The sequence below is a fragment of the Podarcis vaucheri genome, assembly GCF_965113315.1.
Source record: "Podarcis vaucheri genome assembly, chromosome: 4".
In the NCBI taxonomy this organism is placed as follows: Eukaryota; Metazoa; Chordata; class Lepidosauria; order Squamata; family Lacertidae; genus Podarcis; species Podarcis vaucheri.
This window is the reverse complement of record NC_138762.1, coordinates 70,690,050-70,714,613: the sequence shown is the minus strand read 5'-3', so window position 1 is coordinate 70,714,613 and position 24,564 is coordinate 70,690,050. Positions and strand designations below refer to the sequence as shown.

Genomic DNA, 24,564 nt, shown 5'->3' with positions numbered 1-24,564 from the left:
ACCATACTTTAATTATAGCAGCCCTAATCATTAATCTTGTCCAATTTTATGGCTGAACAATATGCCCATTTATCACATTAAATTACCATGCCAATTATTTCACTGTGGCAATTAAATAGTTGCATACAGGGGAAAAATACTACCCCCCCAAAAAAAATAAATGCTCCAATCCAGTGAAAGACAATAACCAGCAATATCAGAACTTCTTGCAGTGCCTCCTTACCCAAAATGGGTTTGAAGCGATGGAATGGGGTTATGTGAATCCACTTCATCAGCTCTGATGGTGCCAACTATGTGGCATTCATATGCAGTGAGCCTAGTTGTCTGCTTTTCTTGTTTTAGTTGCCTAAAGCCACTGTCTACAGTTGCTGAAGCTTCTGTGTACATCTGGCCTAGTATTCCATGCAAGGTGACATTGGGAGGGGGCAAGAATCACAGCGAGGTGAATGAAAGCAGCACAGAAGATGATGCAAGACAGAAGAAAGTGAGTAAGAAAGGCGGGGAAGGAGATAGGGAGAGTAAAAGGCAATACCATAAAATGAAAGAAAGTGGAAGGAGGGGTGGAGAAGAAGAAAGGGTAGAAATATCTGAGAACATGAAGAAGCAGAGAGGAAAAGGTAAGGGGTGGGGCCAAGGTAAGGGGTGGGGCCAAGGTAAGGGGTGGGGCCAAGGAGTGTGGCTTGAGGAAGAAAGATGGGGGCAGGAGGCCCACTGATGCCCAGTGCCCAAGAATCCCCATAAAGCTGGTGCTGGGCTTGGTTGGAACTCATGAAACTGACTGGTGTAATTAAAAAATCCATAAAAAATATAAAACAACTGTGTAGAGAGGGGATATGGCAATCAGATATTTGATAGGTGAGGTAAGGCAACAGGCTGGCAGAGCTGAGTTCATGATGTTGTGAGCATGTGAATAAGCCAAGGAAATAAAAGTAAGGAAGCAAAGGAAAAATCTTAATTTTGTAGCTTAAAGTACAGTGGTACCTCAGGTTAAGTACTCCGGTTCCGGAGGTCCGTTCTTAACCTGAAACTGTTCTTAACCTGAAGCACCACTTTAGCTAATGGGGCCTCCTGCTACCGCTGAGCCACCGCTGCACGATTTCTGTTCTCATCCTGAAGCAAAGTTCTTAACCCGAGGTAATATTTCTGAGTTAGCGGAGTCTGTAACCTAAAGCGTCTGTAACCTGAAGCGTATGTAACCTGAAGCGTATGTAACCTGAGGTACCACTGTATAGAGAAAATCTTCACTGATGTAACTGTGCCTCTGTATGTCTACTCTGTGTTTTGCCTTTTGTATGATCAATTATTTATTTATTTATTAATAAAAAGAACTTGTAAATCATAGGCAATATGCACATTATATTTGTGATGGTTCACTTCACAAATACAAATCACCACTTGATGTGCCTTAATCAAACGCTGCATCTGCATGTCTAAACAAGTTACAAAATACCGAAGTACTTGTTTTCCCTTTTTAACCCACCTGCTTCTCCTCTGGCTAGGTCTCTTGACTTGTCTTCTACATTTAGGTTAGACTAATAAATACCACAATCCAGCCTGGTTTGAATGCATTACTACCTCAGGCTTGATTGAAACAGAACTTTATGGTCATGCAAGCAGCTTTTCAAAGTGCAAATCAGACTTTTGTTTGAACTTTTTACAGTTACATGTAAAACACAGAGCAGTTCAAAAGTATTGGAATTCTGTAATTTTCTATAAGCACTCAAGCAGGTTTGTGGTTTAAAGTTATTAGAGCACAATTTATTTTTTAGGACAGCTTCAGTCTTCCATACTGAAATTTCATTTCTTATGGTCAAAGACTATGCTTGGCTTGTTGTTAACTAATTCATAGATGGGTGCAAATGTAGAAGCAGAAATAGAAAACCAACAATTTAAATGGTTTCTGGTAGAAAATAATGATCAAGTGTTTCAATTATTTTTCTGCCAAGGCTAAATGAAAAATTATTCAATTATACATTGTTGAACATGATAGAAGAAGACTTGTACAGAATGATTCGCATAAAACAAATTGCAACAGCAGACACTTCTTCAGAAACCGAAAAATATATATGATGAAGGTATTAACGATTCACAAGCACATATACGTGTGGCCTGGGCAATAAATAAATAGATTAAAACCTGCAAATGGTGAGGAAGCCCCAAAGAGACCAGAGGTGCAGTGGGGTTTTGTTTAGGCTGCTCAGCTTCCCTGCCTAGTGGCTGATGCATGGGGCAGCACAGCAGCAGCAGTCGCTTTCCTGTGCATCCTCCAACCAGCCCCAACCCTTCAACTTTAGTTAAAGAGATGGTTGTGTGGAGAGAAGGTGGCAGCAAGAGCTAGAGAGCAAGACAAAGCGCGTTCTCCAATTAAAGAGAGCGCGTGTTGCAGTGTGGGCCGCCGGGCCAGCCCTATTGTTGCCAGGCAGGTTAATGGTTGTTGCCTGGTACTTTGATTGGATAACCGGGTTGCTGGGGCAAATTGTATGTTGCAAATTGGGTGGGTGGGACCATAGTCTTTAAATATTGGGGCACTCTGGTTTCTCTTTCTCTTCTGCAGAGTGCATCGGATCACCCGCCCGCCCGCCTTCTTTTCCGGTTGACCTTGCTTTGCCTGTCATGGGGTCGTCTCCCTTGGCGCAGGGGCCTAGTAGGAATTTTGCCATTTGGCTGATTGGCTGTGCCATTTGGTTTTTGCCTACTACTCAGCAATTCGTCACAACTTGTAAGGTTGCGGTTAGGCATTGGTTATAAAATGCTAGTGGTGGAGGGGTCAGGATAGGCTGTGCCTGCCCCTCCTATTGCGCTGAAGGGAATTCCATTAAAGGAATCCTGGGGCTTGCCACGATTTCGTCCAATCCCTGTCATGGGACCAGGGCCGGCAAGCCTTGGGGAGCTGCTGGGGTGAGCAGCGTGGGTCCGACGCTTAGCTCAAATGATCCCCAATTTTGACTTTCCCTTCGACTGGCTTCCGATCGGACCTCGGTATGTCAGTTCTGTCCCAGGCCGGGGGGACAGATAGTCATAACCAATGTCTAAACAACCACTCACTGATTTTGTATTTTAATAAAGTTGTGGCCAAAATAGTGCCCCAAAACCAAAACAAAAATTACGTGTTATGTGTGAAATTATTTGAGGGGTGGCCTGGGGACCTACACACACAAAATGTGTTTTTAGAGACTTTTAAGAGGGTGCTTCCCACTTAATGCAATTTTCACTTATGCGTGCAGGGGCCTAGAATGTAACCCCTGTGTAAGTGGGGAGATACGGGTACACACTTTCCCTGCACACAACCCTGGTGAACCCTGACCATCTCAGTACAGCTGAAGTGGTAGGGACCACCCAAACAGACATGCATTTCCTATTCCATGTGAATCAGAAGGCCATTTGGTTAGGAAACTAATTTTGGGTCATTCCCTAGAGTAATTTCTTAAATCTGGTTTCAATATCATTTCCAAACCAAGGTGCTAGATTAATATAAGATTATTAATATTGCATTTTCTCTCTACACTCATAAAATGAGCATCTGTGGTTTCAATTTTGCAGGTGTCTGATACTGCCTATCAAAGCCTTTAAAAGCAAACAGCAGTATAAAGTAATTTATCGGACCCCTCTTAACAAAAGTAGAAGCGGCCCAGGCAAGATATTGCTGTTGTTCATCAGAATTCCCGACAGTTTTGTTTTAACATGGGGATCTTTTGCTTCCACAGTGTTAGAAAGTTAGCTATCTTGAGGGAAAGTGAGTGAGAGAGAAACTGAGGCTGTATACAGTGCCGGATTTATGTAAAAGCTAAACAAGCTATATCTTAGGGCCCCACTCTCTTGGGGCCCCCAAAAAAATTTAAAGGAAAAAAACAACTGGATGTACATTTCCAAAATATAAGATAAAAAACAAATAAAACCTACATACAGCAACAGGGTTTTGTGTTGTGTAGGTCCATAAATTACCATATAGCATATATTCAACACACAAAAACAGTGACAATTTGTTGTTGACAAAGGACAGCTGGACATATAAAGGGCCCCATTACCTTCAGTAGCTTAGGGCCTCATCAAACCTAAATCCGGCCCTGGCTGTGTTGCTCCAGCATGTTCCCACCACTAGAGTTTGAAGCAGAGGCTACATGACATTAGCCACAATCTACAGGTAACTGCTTGAGGAATGCTGCTGTTTGATGTGCTTTCCTGCAAATCAGTTTCCATCCAATCGGAAAGCAGAAGCCGTGGTTAAGCTGAGGTGTGTATAGTTCAGGCAGCCATTGTGCATGCGCAGAAGGCAACTTCAGTGAACTGGAATTTGAGGCAGGGAAAGAAATTGGGGAATGGCTCTCAGGTGGAGACATTCGCACCTGATCTCTGGTCTGCAGAGCAATGTAAGAATGCAACTTAAAACACAACGGGAAGTAGGGGAAAATTTAGTCTGGCTTTAGAACATGTACAATTTCCTACATATTTCAGATCTATCGGTTCCTTCATGCTTCTCCCTGAATTACAGGTGAGCTTATTCACCTTACTAAAATGCTCCCGAAAGGCAACCATGATGCATTCATACTTCTAGATAACTCAGAAAAGATCCCTTTTGGGCTATCTTTTACTGATGTGCAAATATGTATATTGGTAAAATGCTGTACAAAAAGGGATTGCGCTGCAATCGGTGACGTGCCCAATAAGATCACATTCTGTTTTGCAGTGTTTAATCCTTGCAGCTCTATGCATCGGGAATGTAGAGGGAGGAAGAGACATAGGAAAGGAAGCTGCTGAAAATAGATCGCGTTCTGAATAAAGTTTAGAGATTATTTAAAGGCAACAATGAAAGATTCCTAATGTATCGTTTTCCTAATGTGTCATTTCAGAAACAAGAATTACAAATCTAAAATTTGGGGAAGTTCAGAGGAGGGGAATTTTAGAAGGAAAAGATCTGTTACACAGATCTCTGTAGGGCATTTCACATAAATGTTGAGTAGCTCCCATTTCCACAGCATGAAACATTTGTCTGAAAGAGGAATGCCTGCAAAGGCACATGATACCATCACCTTGATAAAGCTTACTAAGTCTGGGTCTGGTCAGTGTCTGGATGAATATTTGCCTGGGAACCTCATGTACACAGAGACTTGGGTTCTATGCTGAAGGAAAGGCAGGATATAACAAAGCAAGCAAATGCTGGCCAATTGCTGCATCTGGAAAAGCAATCCTAGTTTGTCCATACATGTGCCTCACCTCCAAATGCTACAGAATAAGCATGGTGTTGGTGATGACACATTGTGCTGATATATTGGGTGACAGGTTTTTCAATCAGTGGAGACATCCAATTCTTTTTTCTGCCTGCAGCTCCATATACCAACCATTGTGAAGGGATCAGGTGTTCATTTTGAGAAGAGAAAGCATCATTTCTATTGTTTTCTCTAAAATGCATTTCTTCTTCTTCTAAGTGATTTAAGATGATAGTACAGTTTTCAAACAGTTTCCTTTATTACAAGTTATTCATTATGCCTTACCTCTGATTAAGAGCATTATATTTCTACCACTAAAACTGCAAGGTTTCATAGAATAGAATTTGGCTTGTTACTGGAAAAACATATTTACTGGTATTTTCTTACTCATTTTTAGAACAGTCTACTTACAAAATGGTGGACTGTCTCATGTGCTTGTTGCATTTAATTTAAAGCAGATTTTGAAGTTTGCTGTGTTCTGATAGGATGGTTATCTTGATTACTGATAAGAGGATATTTTGTCTTTCTATATATCAATATAGGGTTGCCATATTTCCAAAGGTGAAAATCTGGACACAAATGTCATTGACATTTTTTGCAAAATATATCTCTCTCTCTCTCTCTCTCTATATATATATATATAATAAAGTCTAGTCTTTGAGCTATTTTTAAGGAAATTCGGCAAAATCAAGACTTCCAACATGGGTTGCCATGATTCTCCCAGAAATTCAAGTGATTTCCGCCCAGACACTGCTTCCAACTGACGTATTCCAGCTATGTGGGAAATTATAGGCCTCCTAGCAGACTAGAATTTGTGTGTGTGTGTGTGTGTGTGTGTGTGTGAAATCCTATCTTCTAATTTTGTGATCTTCTGATTATTTAAATACCCACAGCACTCTGCAGTGGACTGAGTCAACACCTCTAAATGAGAGAGACTGTAAATCTGAATTTGACATTTCTGTACAGTTATAGTTTTTAATGATTGAAGTTTCTACAGATGTGCAAACTAGGAACATTCCTGAAGAGTTTTGTCAGACTTCATACAGCTGATGGTTTTCTCTTAGCTATACCTGGAAAAGGCTAAACTTTCATTCTCACTGTGCCTCTGTGCTCAAAGGATGTATTTACCAAGGGCATCAAAAAGAGGCATCTGTATCCCCCATGGCACTAACAGGCACTGACTACAAAGATTTTCTTTTTCAAGCCATCCACAATGGATTTTTGCTTTCACATCAGTAGAATCTGAGGCAAGGTTATTTAGCTCGTTACAAAAACTACTACAAAATCAGCTCTAATCTTTGACAGCAGATGCCTTCTGTCTTTGGACCAGATGCTAGATATACTGTAATCACTTTTGGAGGCTATTTTAACTGCATGCTAAGTCATTTGGCAACCACCTCCTTTTGTTTGAAGAGCAGCTGGCACAGGGCAAACAGACAGAGCATCTACTTGAGTAAACAGGGAACGTGCTATTGTAAAATGCGAATTATAGATAACTGTTTTCTAGATTATAGGCTCCAAATAGTTGCACCACAGCAAGAAAGATGCTGTATTAAACTTACCTCGAGTAAACTTTGGTTTCAAACATTAGAATGCGGACAAATATGTCCAGCACATGTAATTATTTTGGAGAATTTGACACAAGAAAGGAAAGGTAGACATGCATGCTATTTTGATGATAGCAAATGCTTGGTGTGACAATTTGTTCAGCAGAGGAAAGAAATGGCCAAATCTGCTTTACTTGCTAGGCAAAAGATGCATTTTTAGCCAAGATGATACAGGATAAAATTTGCCTTATAGGATTGAGCTACCTGCTATGTTGTTTATTTATTTATGGCATTTGTATTCTGCCCCATAACATAAATTGCCACAACATTAAGGAAATATTTGCACAATCAGCCATACGATAATAAAAATAATACTTCAGTCAACTTTTTCTGTACAAGGAAAGAACGATAGTAGGGGTGTGTGCTGGTGGGAGGGAAAGGTCAAGCAGGAATTCATGTCATTAATGCATGTCAACTCAGTCAGCATAGTCTAGATCGAGAACTCAGTGGAGAGAAAGAAGGGGTTGCTTCCAAAATTTACCTGATCAGAGAAAGGCTTTTGATCTAGTAGAACTCTCCAGCAATAGAAAACAGGGAGGTGTTTCTCACCATCTCTTTCACTATTCTTACTTCATTCCTACTTTTCCATTCCCATGGAGGATGAGGGTGGATTTAAATGACCATTGGAGGAAAGTTGAGTGGTGTGTGTGTGTGTGTGTGTGTGTGTGTGTGTGTGAATGAAGGAGATGTGCAGGAGGAAAACACTAGCCTTTCCCTGGCTGAAATGTCCTTCATCCGTGGAAAATGAAAACCTACCAATATTTATAAGAGGTGGAGGCCAAACATAGCAGCCATTTCTTGGTCGGAGAACTGCATTGCAAAATTCGCAGAGGCATGAATTCTGAAGAGTGGCTGTGTTTCAGTTCATGCATTGTCTCAGAAAATGAAAATTAGGTGGCTTCGCCTTGAAATCCTGAATCTCATCTCTCCCCCTACATGCTCCCTAGCATGCTATATGTGTGAAACTAAAGGCGTTTGCTGGCTGGCCACAGGGGACAGAAACCAGCAAAGAATTAGATGGACCTTCCTTCCCACCTGATGTTCTCCCTTTTGATCTTACGTTCTGTCTTATATTCTTTCCATGGGTTCATGGGAACTCCAGATTACAGTTTACAAGACCAATCAGAAAGCTCAAACCAAAGCAATACTTTGCTGGCCCAACGTATCTAATCCTCCTAATGCATCTGCTGAGCTCTTTTGTTATTACTAAATCCTGATTTACCACAAGTTTGTTACTTTCCAGCAAGTCAGCTTCGTCAGCCTGAAAGCGTGGGGTGGTGGAGCAAGGACTCTTAGCCCTGTTTCCCTCTGCAGTTCACACGGCCACAAAAAGGTAATTTGAAGCTTCAAATCCTACAATACCTACCTTATTATAGTTTAGTTTCTAGTTACCCTGTCTTTCATTTGAAGAAAGAGAGCTCTTTTAAACACGAAAACCTCTATGGGTCTGTCACTACTCTGAAGTCTCTCTCCACGCAAATTCTTAAGCACACATTGGATCTTAAACCAGCACCATGAATTAGTTCCTTGTGATACAGTTCCACAGTGGGCATTTTACAGGTCTAGTAAAACCACAATGAAAATACTATATACAACCCAATATTGAAGCTCTATTATTGATTTTTTAGGGCTTAATTTCCAAGTGAAAAGTAGCAGCGGCTTTGAAATCCCTGCAACCGGATCCCATTACACATCACCACATTTCCGCCGCACTGTGAGAGAGCCAGACCATGATGTGTACACATATAGATGCCACTCAATCATATTCCACCTTTCTAATTATTTCTTTAGACCGAACCAATTTATTTTTATTTATTTTTTAAAAAGCAGACTTGACACGATTGAAGTCAGGAGGCCATCAGATCTGGCTCCCATCCAATCAGCGTGGGTCAAACAGCATTGGCAAGGTAAAGCAAGTGCGGATGAGATGAAGAAAAGCTCTGGCAAAGGCTAGGTGAAGTGAGTCTGCATCAAGGAACAGAACCCCCTGAGCCCCTTTGTTGCTGGAAGCAAAGAAACAGGTGCCTGGCCTGGATACTCTTGGAGAGAGCAAGGGGTAATCAGACTTCATTCACATAACCTCCTTGGGCAACGTAGGTGCAATGGGTAGCTTTTGTAGTTCGCACTAATCTCTGTGCAGTTCCTTTCTTTGTTCTGGTGCATAGGCCGAGTCCCTGCCATGGTCTTGACAGTGGTTGGCACTGGAGTACAGATATCTTTTAATTGTTCGCTTTGGCACAGAGGCATTTTTATTTTTTGAAAATGCACAGAAATTTGGATTCAGGGTTAAAACTCCTCAATTGATTTTACCTCCCCATGTTAAAATAGCTTAACTTTTTAAAGGAAATGTATTCATAAGCTGCATTTGTGCCTGACCATATTTGATTTTTATATACTTTGTCGTTATTTATATAATTTGAATTCTCCACCTTTCTGTAAGTGAGAGATTTTATATGTCTGTGGCACAATGGCCGTTACAAAACAGGGGAATAGTGCAAGGTGCTGATCCCTTCCAACTCTATGATTCAAGTACCTACAATCACAAATAGGTAGCAAATCTAAACTCCTGCTAGGACAAACACCAGAGAAGCAGGGACAAGACATAGCACCAATAATAGCACTACTAATTATCAATACAAACCGAAACTAACAACATCAAAATACTATTGTGGATGGTCCTCTTTGCTGTGCACAGCAAACATCTTTAGAAAATTGTGGTGAATTTTTAAGATGCTACTGCCAAAGGGTGCAACTTTGTTTGTAATGAATCTATTGTGGTCTGCCAACACATCACAAACAACATCAGTCAGGGACCAGCCAGCTCTTGCTCTCAAATATGAGCTGTAAGATGGGGAAATGCAAAATATAATGCACCTCCTTAGTACTACAAATGCATGCCTGCTGGACATAAGGAATCCCTTTATGCTTTCCCTCCAAATTGGCTGAAGGCATTGTTTAGAAACAAAGATCATGAAGGGCTTTTCTAAGGGCAATAAAAGTTAGATCTTAGAAGTATAGTGCACTGTTCTGGGGTTCTCCTGACCCTCCAGAGCAGATCTGGAATCAGCACAGGAGGCATGAGGGGCAAGGCAAGGAATATTTGTTTTATATTCTACTAGTGCACTGTGTTAATTGACTCCAGGGGCAGATCTACACTCATTAAGGAGGGGTTAAGAAATGGTTCTGATAACCATATGGCCACATGACGTTCTACTTTTAATGTCCATAATGCGTTATTAACATGTGACACCAGAAACTGCTACAGAGAAACCAGCAACTAGCAGTAGGGAAACAGCATTTTGGCGGAGGTCAGAAACTCGTTATTTTACAAGTCTGCCCTGTTCTAATAATGTTACACAGGTCAGTGTAGATCCAACCCAGCTCAATAGATATGTTCACTTACACCTAGGGAACTTTTGTAGCACATAGTCTTATTTCATGGGTAAATTGTAACCCTGTGGCAAACCTACTAGACTTGACTACTGGTGCACCTGCGAAAAACTTAAATGTAACACTGACCATCCAATGAGGAGGACTCTTTTCTTGTTTTCTTTTGTTGCTAGACCCCTGCTACTGAATGTTAATGAGACTATTCATATCTTATCCCAGACCTCCAGCAATCATATTAATAAATGTAAGCACACACTAATTAAAATGAGGTCATGAGTCTAATTTGAAGTGACAAAGGCATGGAAATCTGAAGCTGTCTTATTCCTAGTTATTGAACAGGTGTTCAAGCACAATGTGCCAGAACCACTTAGCCTCTTGGTGTCTGTCTTCTCACCCGTAGCTTTTTAAACACACTTTGTGGACATCTGAAGAATACTGGCGGCATTGTTCGAAATGATGTATGTACAAATCAATGCCTGTGGTTATATCATTTTCAGAAGGAGAAAAAAGCAGGGAAATTTAATTCCACAGTAGAACATACCATGGTCCTTGGACGACATGCCAACCGATTTGGCAACAAGATCAAATCATCTGGGCATCGGGCATTCTGAGCCATAATCTTCATCCAATTAGCCTGTTGACAGTTGAAAACTTCCAATATGGCTTGACAACACTGCTGAGCAATGTGTAATACTTCATGTTATAATTCACGTATTTTTAGCTGCACAACTTGGGAATACATTGTCATTTTCTTTGCAATCGAAGTTCATAAGGAACGACATAACACATTTGTTCTCTCGCATAGACATCGCTTACTCAGCAGGAAACTGCCCAATCACTTCTGACCGTAGATTCTGATAACCACTTCTTCCATCATATCCTGTCAGCTAAGAGCTTTCTTAGGAAATTAGACTAACTGGAGAAGCTAAAACATGGTCATTTACCCAGACTTTTTTTTTCATTTTTAACAAGTTTTAAGGAATCTTCCTTTAAAAAAAGAAAAAAATCACATCAAAGCCAGTCTTGTTTTGGTTGATTAACACAATCTAGTTGTATGTGACTGTCAGAAGGCATTAAAAGACAAAAAGACCTGCCAGCTATAAAGCTTATGATAGCATGTAAATTCAAATTCAAAAGTTCCCTTCAACATGTGCTAGTATTCTCCGCTGCCTAAAAGGCTGTCTTATACTGAAACATTGTGTGAGAAAAGAAAAACTTGATCCAAAGAAGTTATTCTGTCTGAGCAAAAGTTTGTGAAATATTTTTTTCTACCCCCCTTTTCAAGATGAAGCATGACAAATGTTGTAGATGCCATCTAATACTGCAAAAATGCTCGTGGATACTCTTGGATATTATATGCAAGACAACATGACAATATATTTTCCACCTGCACATTCCAGTAGTTCTTTGGGGCCTTCTTAATATTCACAGAAGGTGAAAACCAGAGAATTTTGAAAATGCACTAGTTCAGATGAAATTTATCTAAAAGCTTTTATTTAAAATGATCAAACAATCCACATCTTGATGCTGGTAATCTCTGGATTTCTGCAATGCGCTCTATAATATAATACAGTACAGCAAACAATTATCAAAGCTTTCCTACCATGCACACCACATGCATTCAAAATCATGAGGACTGTGTCACTGTGATGACATGATTTCAGTCTTAGGGCCCAGAAAATGAAAGGGAGAAAGAGAAGATAAGTTGTGTAAATAACATCTCAAAATGTGAACAATTTTTTAATGAAGCTATAAAAACCCATTTGAGGACTGGTTCACCAACAGATACATCTGCATATAATATTTGTATAGCTTTCCTTTTTTCCAATAGGCCTTCAAATTTAGAAATGATTTAAAATGTGTGTGTATATGACAAACAGTCACAAATTTATTTGCGCTGAGTTATCCCCTGCTGCAAAATATGTTTTAGGCAATTTATTTTATTCATAATGTTTCAGCTTAAGATTGTACCTCACAAATGCCACGACAATTCTTATTTCAAGAAGCATAAATCCTACTTCTCCTCTAACATAGTCTGCAGGAGTTTCTGGGGGTACTCCCAAGCAAAGACCTAATATATTTTGCTTGGGGAGTTTCCAAGCGTATTATCACGTATTTGTACTCCACCACCATGAGTGGTTTGTGAGATGACTTTATCCAGGAAATCCTTAAGTGATGGCAAAATAGGTTTTCCCCCTAGTGAACGAAAACCTCAAAACTACTTGGCTTATTCTGGCATTCAGTTTTGCTGCTACAGGATGGAACCAATAGGGCATTTTCCTGAGAAACATTCTCTAGTTGTTATACCTCTGAGTCATGGCTAACTGTATCTGAAGCTCTACCAAGAACTCTCTTTTGCATGTAACAGTTAAATGAACAGTGGTACATTTAGTTAACTTTAGATGGGGGTTGTCTTTATATTATGATGTGTATATCCACATTTATTTCAGGGATGAGAAACCTATAGATGTCTAAATGGTGGTGGACGACAACTCACATCACTCCTGGTCGTGGGCCATGTTGCCTTGGGCAAATGGGAGTTGTAGTCCAACAATATGTCCATTGTCACAGATTCCCCCCCTCAACCCCCAAGTTCAAAATGTGGTAGCCAGCCATGATGCATGGAGAGGGGCATTTCTGTGCACAACTGCTCTAGAACCCGGCCTTGAATAAATATTTTTAAAAAAGAAGTTGGTGACTTAACAAGTTTGAGGCTGTACAGTAGTCCTATAGCGGGAGTACCTCCCACTGAACTCAGTGTAGACAATCATGTATAGGCTTGTGCTGCAGAATACTGACACAAATGTGGCCAGAAATTATGTATGACAAGCACAGCTGAAGACGAGAACATTTTTTTTTAAAAAAAGGTCAGGGGTCAGGGAAGGGAAGACAGACAGGAATTTTCAATTCGGGTCATGACCTTCTTCTTTTAAAAGGAAACAGGAAAATACGAGTTCAGTTTCATTAGAGAGCTGAAATTGAGCAATTGGAACAAATGCCGATTTAAGTTGAAGGGACATGGGATAACCCATCTAACACTAGTGTAGTTACGTTCCCTAAGTTTCCAGGTTCAAAACCCTGTGCACACACCTAGGGGACTCAGATTTAGTTTTATGTAGTGTAACCTGGCCTGATTTAAATAGGCCCCTAAGGAATGCTGCCAAGTAGGGCATCCACTTGCCCCAGGGGTCCCGTACCGAGCGTATATAGTTCATTTTTAATTTGATGCTCCATAATTGAGCAACCCCAGTGTACGTCAGTCTGAAACACAGGGTGCCTTTGTGTCGTCTGATATTTGCAAACACGAAAAGTTTATTTTTAAGATCAGTGCTGTATAGAGGGCTCATTCTTTTTCTCTCTGTCACACAAAATGCCAAAGCAATATGGTCACCCAGCAAAGCAAGAACTTGGTCTAGATAAACAATAGTGAACAAGTCATACTCGAAGCATTTTAGGGTTTCTCCCACCCATTAAATAAATATCCCAAAGGCTCAAAATTTGCTGGTAGGTCATATGTAGAACACCATTGCTAACAATGACAACTAGGCTTAAAACAAAACAAAACAAGAAACAAGAAACTAAAAGAGATTCCTGTGAGGAAATATTCCTTCCTCTGAACCTATATGATTTAGTCATTTTGTATAGTATGAAGTTGTGGAATTGCATCTCTAGAGACATATTTCATAGAATCATAGAATCATAGAGTTGGAAGAGACCGCAAGGGCCATCGAGTCCAACCCCCTGCCAAGCAGGAAACACAATCAGAGCACTCCTGACATATGGTTGTCAAGCCTCTGCTTAAAGACCTCCAAAGAAGGAGAAAGGTATTTGGTACCTTCATTATGTAGTTGCCATCAGATGTTAAAGATGCACCTCTTTTTCCTAGGCCTTTGACACCTAAGAGCATTTTACTAATGTAATTTAATTTAATTTAATTTAATTTAATTTAATTTAATTTAATTTAATTAGAAGTAACCTGCTCAGGAACCTTATGGTGAAGGACAGGTAAGAAAAAACAAAACAACAATAATATTAGTAATTCTTAATCAGGCCTACAAGGCACCACAACTGAGAAATACTTCAGATCCATAAATAAAGAATTCTTAAGCTAAAATTAATAGTTATAGCATAGCAATAGCTAACCCCAAAATTCATATTCAGTTGTAACATTTGCCCAGCTTCCTATGTTTTTATTTATTCATTTGTCCCTTGTTCATGTATCACATGATCACATATCAAATTTAATATTCAATCATTTCATTTTGTATATATTCAGGAACTGTTTTTGGCTGGTTATGGATATGAATATCAAATTAACTATGTAAAAACGAAAACAAATACTGTGTTCTAAGTGCATAATTAATCCATCACCTGTTCATAAAATAATCCTTCTAGCTGCAAAATCAGGATGTGTTTCTGTACTCTCTCACGTAGCACTATTGCTACAACTTCTAGCACATCTTACAGATTTAAACTCTATCTTCCCTGGAGTGTTATTCCTTTTCTAAAAATTCAGAAGTAGAGGCAGGATGGATTGACTCATGCCAAATCCAAATGCATATCCCCCCCCCCCATTACATCTATTCAAAAAGAGAAAATGGTTCAAAAGTTTTAAAGTTGAAGTCTGACTGAAGTGTTTGGAACACACAAACATTTATTTTATACAAATCATGCCAACAAATGATAAGTGGATGAAATTCTGAAGCAAATCCAACAAGGCCAATGGTCAGGAAATGTGGTCCAATAACATTTGGAGAGCATCATGACCTGCCCTAGGAGATAGGACTGCACTGATAGGAAGCAGAACATTTAAAGTCCAACAAGTGTAACGTATGGGGTATGTTTGTGTTGAGAGATAATATTCACACATCAGCTGGCATATGCTAAGTCAACAAAGCAGCATACTCCTACTGGAAGACATGTGGCTAACGCAAAATGTAAAACTAGATTTAGCCAAGAAAGAATAAATGTACTTGATGTGAATTCTTCATTAGAACTCTGTCTGAAAATGTTTCCATTACAGTGGTACCTCGGTTTAAGAACAGTCCGGTTTAAGAACAAGTTGGTTTACAAACTCTGCAAAACCGGAAATAGTGTCTTGGTTTGAGAACTTTACCTCAGTTTAAGAACGGAATCCGAACGGAGGAAGGGCACTGGCGGCGGGAGGCCTCATTGGGGAAAGCGTGTCTCGGTTTAAGAACAGTTTTGGTTTAAGAACGGACTTCCGGAATGGATTAAGTTTGTAAACCGAGTTACCACTGTATAAAGAATTACATCAACCAAAATTATTTCACTCTCATTTCACAGAAATCTCCTAGAAGGGACCTGCACTCTTTGCCCCATAACTTTATGAAGGCTAGGGACTTCTTTTTAAAAAATGGAAGCTCAGAGCCTGGGAAACCTTCATGGGTGTGATGGTGCTCATGTGGACCATACCCTCCAACATTTATCCGATGAAAATAGGGACATGCTCTTCAGTCACCACCATCATCATTTTAAAAACTTCAGGGCTGTCTTCAGATGGCTCAGGGGTCAGATAACTCCATACCCTTCAACATTTCTACGATGAAAATAGTAACGTCCTAAGGAAAAGTTTCCTAAGGAAAAGTGGGACATTCCAGGATCAGATTAGAAACTGGGATGGCTTCTGTAAATCTGGGGCTGTCCCTGGAAAATAGGGACACTTGGGAGGGTCCGGAGTGCTGGGTTGACAACCTCTGTGTTAGTGCAAGAAGAAAATCTGGATACATATTTTCTCTCCCCTTGTTTTTATTATTTATGCAGCTTCCGAGCTAGAAATGCTCACCATGATTTAGCATTATAGGAAGATACTTGGTATAAGTCATGAGATCCAGAAGGATATAAAACAAAAGAAAACCACCACAATGACAAAACCTGTTAAGTGCTCCCCCTCACCCTAAGAGAACGAAGAAGGCATTTAGAGCCCTGGATTTATGGTATCATACAACATACTGACAAGAGACAGATTTTCAACTCTGAATAATTACATTACTCATAATAAGTATAAGTAACTTATACTTATACTCTTATAAGCAGAGCATGTAGACTCAATATTGGTTTTCATTTCCATAAAAAAATCATTACATGTTTATGTAATATAGGAAAAACTTAAAAATTGATTATTTTCATGGTATCAGTTACATATGGCAGGCGCTGCATAAGCCCGTGATTATGGGCATTAAGTCATAGTTCAGTTACTTTAATAGCCCGCTGCCAATGTAGCATATCCTCAAAATAGAAAGACTGTATCAAAATTTAAAAGCAGAAAAAAAGAGTTTTACATTTTTCACACTATGGCAGCTTTCCACAAATCACTTCAATCATATTACCTGGACTTAAAATAAGTTTTAACCCCGTTCATTTCAGGAAGACAAATGTCCTACCTAAAAGCATCTGTAACTATGCACTGCCTCTCCTCACAACATTTAACCACATTCTGAGCTGCATGACTCTGAGCTGATATGCTCCATCCTGACCTTCAAGACTAGGCTTAAAGGTGACTTACATGGAAACACTTCCTCAGCAATATTTAGTAGATTACACACACCACTAGCGGTCTCAAAATGCTCTTTAGAAGCTGTTGCTTACTTCTAATTACCAGTAACCGGACTGCAGCCCTACACACAAATAGGACTTCAATTTGATAATAAGCCTGCTTGTGATTTTTCTTCAGGCGCAAAGGCTTTGATGCATATTCAGCGCTTTAGCCATCTTGGAAGTGCTCCCTCTTGTTTTAGTAGAGCAAAGATGGTGAGCCAGGGGCCCTGCAAATATTACTAGGCTATAGCTCGAATCATTCCTGAGCGTTGGCAAGGAATTGGAGGGCCCCACAATTCCCGTCTCTGCAATAAACATAGAACAGCCTCCTCCAATGACCTTGTCAGTCCATAGGCAACAGAGGTGTGTATCCTTATTCTTGGTTTCCAGGATTATGAACTGAGCCAAATAGCTTTTATTGAATTCCCTAACTCCATCTACAGGCTTAGCAACAGAGAGTATATTTCCCAATCAGCTAAATTTAACAAATAATAAGAGGCTTTGTTCTTACAAGTGCATAAGAGGGCGGGAAGTGGAATCCTGGTTTGTTTCCCGAGTCATTCTTTCTCTACTATTTAAACTCAGAGGGACTGGTCTACTAAAACATAGTATTGAGACACACGTGCTATGGCCACAGGGCAAGCATGACAACCATCCTTCATTTAGTTCAAATTATCTCTGATTACACCTTCCAAATGGAAACTTTGCAGCAGAAGGAAAATGTATGTCATCTAAGTCTGGAACAAATGCCAAGAAATGCAATTTTGTTCTCAGTTATGGTATCTTCCTTAAAAGACAAAACGGGCTTCACCTTACAACCACAACAAACAGAGAGAACGTACTGCAATTAAATGGCTATGTCAAGTGAAGGCCACAGATTCATCTTCACTTTAATGAAAATGTTAACTTTTGTATTGCTTTTGCTGTTGTAAGCCCCACACATCCAGAAATATAAAGGGTGAATGTGACAACATGTGATTGCCTATAACATTGTTTATATACGTTAGTGAACAAATTGCCTGTGACTTCTGTCAAAACAAGCAATGATAAGTGCATGGTGAACAGCAAAGCCGCATTAGTCATCACATAACATGAAAAGTGAACATAACGCAAATGTTTTTGCCATACAGCATTGCTTCTAAAACAGTCTAAGGAATTGCATCCAACTGTGCCCTTCTCCTCATGGAAGGCTATTTGCTCCTGTGGAGGTTTTCCTTGTACAGAAGTGGGAGGCAATTTTCACAAATCTCCCCTTTCAACAGGAAAACATTCAACAATGCACATAAGCTCTAGACATACTCTATAAAGATGCCTCAAATTTACTGCCCAGGGCAATAGTCTTGTTTGATCTCCTATGGCTTTTTTTATTCAACGTTTCAACTGTAACCTTAAAAACTTATACGGAAATTCATATCTCTTCATCCCAATACATTTTCAAACACATAGAGATTTTATCAGAAACAATCACTCTAAATAAAATCAGTGAAGATCATAATAATCATCAGTACATATTAATTTAGTAAACTAAATTTTAATAGCTGTAGAGCTGAACTTTGGCTGTATATTTTTTGTCACCACCCATAATCCAAAACAGTCAGGTGCACTTCAGCCCACTGAATTAATGGATTTGAACTTGTTTCATCCTGGATTGTGCCCATTGGGTTCTGCTGTCCCTTTCAGACAGCTGAAAACTGATTGACCTAGGCAGCAGTGACAGAATGACATTGATTAAATATGGTAATATTAATCTTCCATGTACAGAATCACTGCCTTGAGAGCTAGAATATACACACAACATAGGCAATAAAATTCTATTTCAACAAGAATGCTGTTTTTCCTAAAAAGACCATGCTCTTAATTAAATATAACCACAAGCTCTAACAAAAAAGCTTACTTTCTAAAAATTAAAATATAGAGAGAAGTCATTTCTAATTTAGAAGAGTTCCCCCCTAGCATTCTTCAGATGGATTAGCAAATTAAAACACACGGAGACTTCGTAACGCAATGCAATCATTGCAAGGTTGCAACATCGCTGAAATAGCCAGAAGTAGAACAAAAAGAGAAAACATATATCAGTTTTTTGGGTAATGATTTTTTTTATAAAAAAAACCCCACACTAGGACCTGGTCAGTTTCTAGCAACAGTACAAGGGTGCTGATCACTGTATTTGACACAAAGAGAGAATGCTAAGGCTTTCAAGGACAATAAGCTGGTACAGTGATTGCCATCCTCTGTAGAATTTTGGTTTACTTTGTCAAGTCAAATCCCCAGCATTATGCCAGTGCTTGAACTAGAGATGGGATAAATATTTGAGCGTTGACTGCTCAACAATTCAAGAGAGATACCAGCTCTAGGCATGGCCTCCCTTGAGTAGGCTTCAAATTGGGCCTTGCCTTGAGGGCATCTTCCACTTCTGCCATTCCCTGACCTCCAAACTAATTCTCAGTCCCCAAGAAAAGGGCATTGCCTGAGTGAAAGGAAAGACAACAGCCAGTTGCAAGGAGCTTCTGTCTGCCCAGGGCCTCTCTTTGTCTACAAATGATGCATGGAGATGAGCATCGTGGGTGTTATGTATTGAAGTTCTCACCCTGGGCCAGCAGGGGGATACTGTAGATAGTTATGCAAATGAAGGATCAAAAGTGACGTTCAGTGATTGGATAGTTTGTATGCAAATGAAGGATCAAAAGTGACGTTCAGTGATTGGATAGTTTTAGAAAATGGCAACAGTTACATTGTTCACATTGTTCTGGAGCTCTATATAAGCAGGCTGACTGAGCTCCTCTTATGCTCTGGCTTAAGGAATAAGAAAAAAGCTGCCTCTTTTAGAAAATCTTTCCTGAGTACTTATGGGTCTCCAAGAACTGAAGGGATAGCTAAAGGAATGGAGGAGTGTGGTAAGAAATTGGACCACTGATGAGCATCTCCCCACAGACCTGCAAGGGTTCACGAGAAAGAGGATAGGCAGATTTGCAAAACCCTCAGCTCCAGTAGCGAAAAAGAAAAGAATATTAGGTCAGGGTGAGTAGCAGGGTAGGGAGGAGGAAAGGTAAGATGGATGGGGCAACACAGGCTGGACAATAAGGTAAATGCGGCACTGCCCCACCAACTTCAGTCTGCCCTCAGCCAGCATAGAGCTACCTGCTTTTATGCCTCGTACAGCAGTACTATAGTAAACTACTTAACTGGACTTTCTGTTTTGACTGATGAATTTGCCCCTCTCCCAGTGACTCACCATTCTACATGCAATGCTTTTTTCTGGGGGGACGCAGGGGTATGCATACCATTAAACGTTCTGTGAATCTAAGTTTTGCCTCATTGAGGGGCAGTATTTCAATGTGAGTACCCCTAAACATTTTTAAAGAAAAAAAGCACTGCTTACATGATACTAAATTTCAGACAAGCAGATAATGGTGTCCAGAACAGTAGCTTGCCTATCAGGGACAGAGGCAATTTAACAGATTTCCTTCTAAGTAGCCACCTTAAAACATGCCTTTTGGCAGGGAAAGAAAGGAGGTGGTTTGAGCCTCTTGGAGTAAACTGTGTCAAAATTGACATGATCCTATATTACAGGGACCCTGATACTTGTCACTTCAAATCCAGGAATCACAAGTAGCCAAGTGTGCATGTGCTTCATGGAAGGCACATGAGCTCAATGGCATTTGTGCAAGGAAATATGGCCTACGGTATAGCGTGTGAGAGAACTACTACTAGTAGCTTCTCCATATCAATTTTTTATTTTAAAAAATTATAGTTTAGCGAGGTAAGTAGCACAGAGGAAAATACGAAGCACATATTTTGTGAATTAGCTTTAAAACAAAACAAAAACTCACCACATCCTTTTCAAAATCAATGCAAGTCACGCCATTTTAATGCCCCTTCCACTTAATGTACTTTGGAGAGTGAAAGTCTTTTGTCAACTAAGTGGAATATTAAAGAAAAACAGAGATTTCCAAAACAGCAAAGTTTGATCCAACAAGACAACGGCTAAAGCCACAACTTTAAAGCCCAAAGAATTCCATTCCAAACCCACAGCAGTTTCAGTTTCCAGATCATATTGTTTCATCCTGTTAGAGTGTGTGAGATATTGTCTATTTCATTATATTGGTCCTTTGATAAGAGAGGGTGGGGCACAATTTCTAAGCAGTTACCCAGCTTCTTAAATTATAAAATTCTTTTCAAGATATTCATCAGCTACAGTTAGGCCTGTGTAACCTAGGAATGTAGCCAGCCTCACTGTAAGATAGAGAAAGAGAAGGAAGAAGGGGAGGGAGAAGACCACGGGCAGAGGTGTATGGGTGGAAGACATTGTCCTTCAAAGCAGAGGAACCTGTGGCTTTCTTGTCATCACTAAGCCATCTAGTTCGCTGCAGTCTTTTACAACTGATGTGTTATAGAAAGCTGTTAGAATATAAAGAAGCTACACGTTATTGTGAGATCACAATCCTAATCCGGAGACAACCAAACCCAATGCTCATCAGTTATCCCATTGCTACACTCAACAGGGAACAATAAAAGGTCAGAACCCACACACAGGGTACATTAGGAGGAAAGAAGACAGACCAGTCGACTCTCCCACCCGTGCTAGAGGTGATGTTGCTTTGAGTTGTATCCAATCAAGTTGCCCAGTTCGCCCAAGGACTTCCCCTCCTTCTTCTTGCCTGCCAATTCTATTCTGGAGCAGATTGGGGGTGAGGGCATCTAGGGAAAGGGGATGAAAGTTACACTGTGCACGGGAAAGTCCTTAACATGAATGCGAAGACTTCAGTTGGATACAACTCATAAGGTGCCAGGCTCAAGTAACAGCTCCTGTGTCCAATTTACTCGCCTCTCTCCTCTTGGCCTCAAGGTTGTTCACAAAGCATATTAAAAAATAAATAAAATACCTCAGACAAATACCTGAACTAAAATCAGTTGAATCATCACAGCAGAGTGGGGCTTTGAAAGCAGGAATGTAACCTGCAGCTATTCAGCAATGCAAAATACAGATAGATTTTAAGAAATATTTTTGAGAACTTTGTACCCTGGTTGGCTCCAGGTCTACCAAACACACTCACAGAGCACAGCTGAGCCTATAGGGCCAACCAATGCAGCTTCCTTTTTTTCCATAAATGCTGCCAAAACCAACAGGGGTTCCAGCCATCCCACAGACTCCGTAGCGGCAGACATCTCTGGCTCATCAACAGCTAAGGCCCTGCCTGAGGGAGGAAAGAGTCATTGCTAGAGTAATGTCAAAAAGTGCTTCAGTGAGGATTCTTGGCTATAGAAACCCCATTCCAAACTTCTGTGTGTGAAAGCTTATGCTCCTTTCTTTTGAATGCAATTTGTTCTTTTGACAGCTTCTTGTTGTACCAAGAGACGATTCTTTGGAACATAAGAAACTGTTCCAAACCAAGTTAAAATATCAGTCTAGCACATCACAGGCAGGCAACTCAAAGACTTTTCCTTTGTAGCCTGCTGGTTGCCTGTGGCCATTAAATTTACTATTATTGTTATTTATTAAATTTCTCTACCACCTTTCATCCAAAGACCGCAGGGTGGTTATCAATATAAAATATAATAACAAAGAAAAACCATTACCCCACCATTGTTGTTTAGTTGTTTAGTTGTGTCCGACTCTTCATGACCCCATGGACCAGAGCACGCCAGGCACTCCTGTCTGCCACTGCCTCCCGCAGTTTGGTCAAGCTCATGCTGATAGCTTCGAGAACACTATCCAATCATCTCATCCTCTGCCGTCCCCTTCTCCTTGTGCCCTCCATCTTTCCCAGCATCAGCGTCTTTTCCAGGGAGTCTTCTCTTCTCATGAGGTGGCCATAGTATTGGAGTCTCAGCTTCAGGATCTATCCTTCCAGAGAGCACCCAGGGCTGATTTCCTTAAGAATGGATACGTTTGATCTTCTTGCAGTCCATGGGACTCTCAAGAGTCTCCTCCAGCACCATAATTCAAAAACATCAATTCTTCAGCGATCAGCCTTCTTTATGGTCTAGCTCTCACTTCCATACATCACTACTGAGAAAACCATAGCTTTAACTATATGGACCTTTGTTGGCAAGGTGATGTTTCTGCTTTTTAAGATGCTGTCTAGGTTTGTCATTGCTTTTCTCCCAAGAAGCAGGCGTCTTTTAATTTCGTGACTGCTGTCACCATCTGCAGTGATCATGGAGCATACACAGTTTAAAAGGCCATAGACTGTTTAATTAGCCAAAGGCCTGGGAGGAGAGGAATGTTTTTGCCAGGGGCCTAAAGATACAAAACGAAGGTGCCAGGTGAGCGTCCCTGGGAAGAACATTTCATAAATGGGGAGCCACTGCAGAAAAGGCCCATTCTCATGTAGCTGCCCTCTGGACCTCTCAGGAAGCACATGAAGAAGGGTCTCAGATGATGGGGGGGGGAAAATTCAATGCACTTTGCAATTAAAAGTGAGTCCACCACCACCACTGAGCTTCTCGCCAAAATTGTAGCTATTGCCCTGCTCCCTACTCCCTTTTAAGTATCTCAGTTGCAGTGCTCTGCTCAGTGCTGATATTGCTTCCTCTTCCTGCTTCCTATTTATTTCTTCTTTCTACTTCCTTCAATAGACTTGCCAGGCACAACAACTTGGTCCTCTGCCCTACCAACTCTATGGCCACCTGCTTCAACTGGCATGCTCAGTACTCATCTCAGAACATCAGGCGATGATGGGTCTCACATGCTGAAAACCAACATTGTGGAGTAAAAGGGAATGGATGACTACCATTAATGCCTGCCTAAAAGGACTAACATTAAAATGAACATTATTTTTTTAAACAAAACTAAGTAGGGGGAGTGATGCCAAGATAGCAGCATTGTAAAAAAGGAAAATTGAACATGATTAAAAAGGATAAATAAAAGAAATGAATAATAATAGTAATCAACTTTTTTAAAAAATATATTATGATGTATTCTTGCACACTGAGCAATTATTATTTTGGATGCTTGTTTCTATTATGTGTGTGAAATGAGGTGTGCATGTCCAAAGGAGGGGAGGGTCATGTGTTTGTGAGGGAAGGAGTGCAGTGTGTTTCCCATACCTCACCCCACTGTGGCATGCAGCCCTCGGGGCCCAAAAATGTTGCCTACACCAAGTGTATGTGGGAAATAAAGCAAAAGACTACAGCGTGGAATACTTTCAGCTGGTCTGGTACATTCCGCTCCGCAGCATTCCATTCCTTTTTCCTTTCCTCCACCTCCCCTTGCTTTTCTGTATCGTGGACCCCAACCATCAGTCAGCATTCTGTGGCCACTGAGCATGCTCAGTCCTCATTTGGCTGTCTTTCAACTAGGGTTCCCCACCCCCTCCAGGAAAAATGTTTTCATAGTTTTGAAAACTGTGGGGTTTCCCCAAGCCTGCTGAAATCTCCCTTCTTGTGCATGGGTGATTCTCTTTTGGCCGCATAAGAAACAGCACTCAAAAAACCTTAATGACGGCAATTTTTAAAAGATAAATAACCTTAAATGCAAAGGAAGATACAGCTTACTAAGCGAACTCCTTCAAAGAGTTCTCTTAAATCTTCCTTTACAAATACTAAATTATCTGGGTTTAGACTTGCTTTCCCTTTGTTGGTGACACATCAAAAAAAGCTTTGAATTATACTTCGTTATTTGAAACAGTTCTCCTTCTTTATCATTTATACCTGTTGGGTTCTGTTTTGTATGCTTATAGTTATTACATGTAATACTTCCTTTTGCTCTGTATGGAACAGTGTGTGGCTCTGCATAATTGTGATGTAAGAGGGGAATTCTTAAGATATGTAGAGTATTTTGAAAAAGGTAGGCAAAACGTTAT

The 24,564-nt window shown here is 40.3% G+C and overlaps 1 protein-coding gene and 1 long non-coding RNA gene across 2 annotated transcripts in view; one reads left to right on the top strand and one right to left on the bottom strand.

Moving 5' to 3' along the window:
* MID1 (midline 1) overlaps positions 1–24,564 on the bottom strand; it is a 280,249-nt gene that overhangs the window by 227,042 nt on the left and 28,643 nt on the right. The gene's annotated exons all lie outside the window — the stretch shown is intronic.
* Positions 369–23,542, top strand: LOC309531250. Its single transcript, XR_014219173.1, has 2 exons — positions 369–484; positions 23,339–23,542. It is a non-coding gene; the product is annotated as an uncharacterized lncRNA (long non-coding RNA).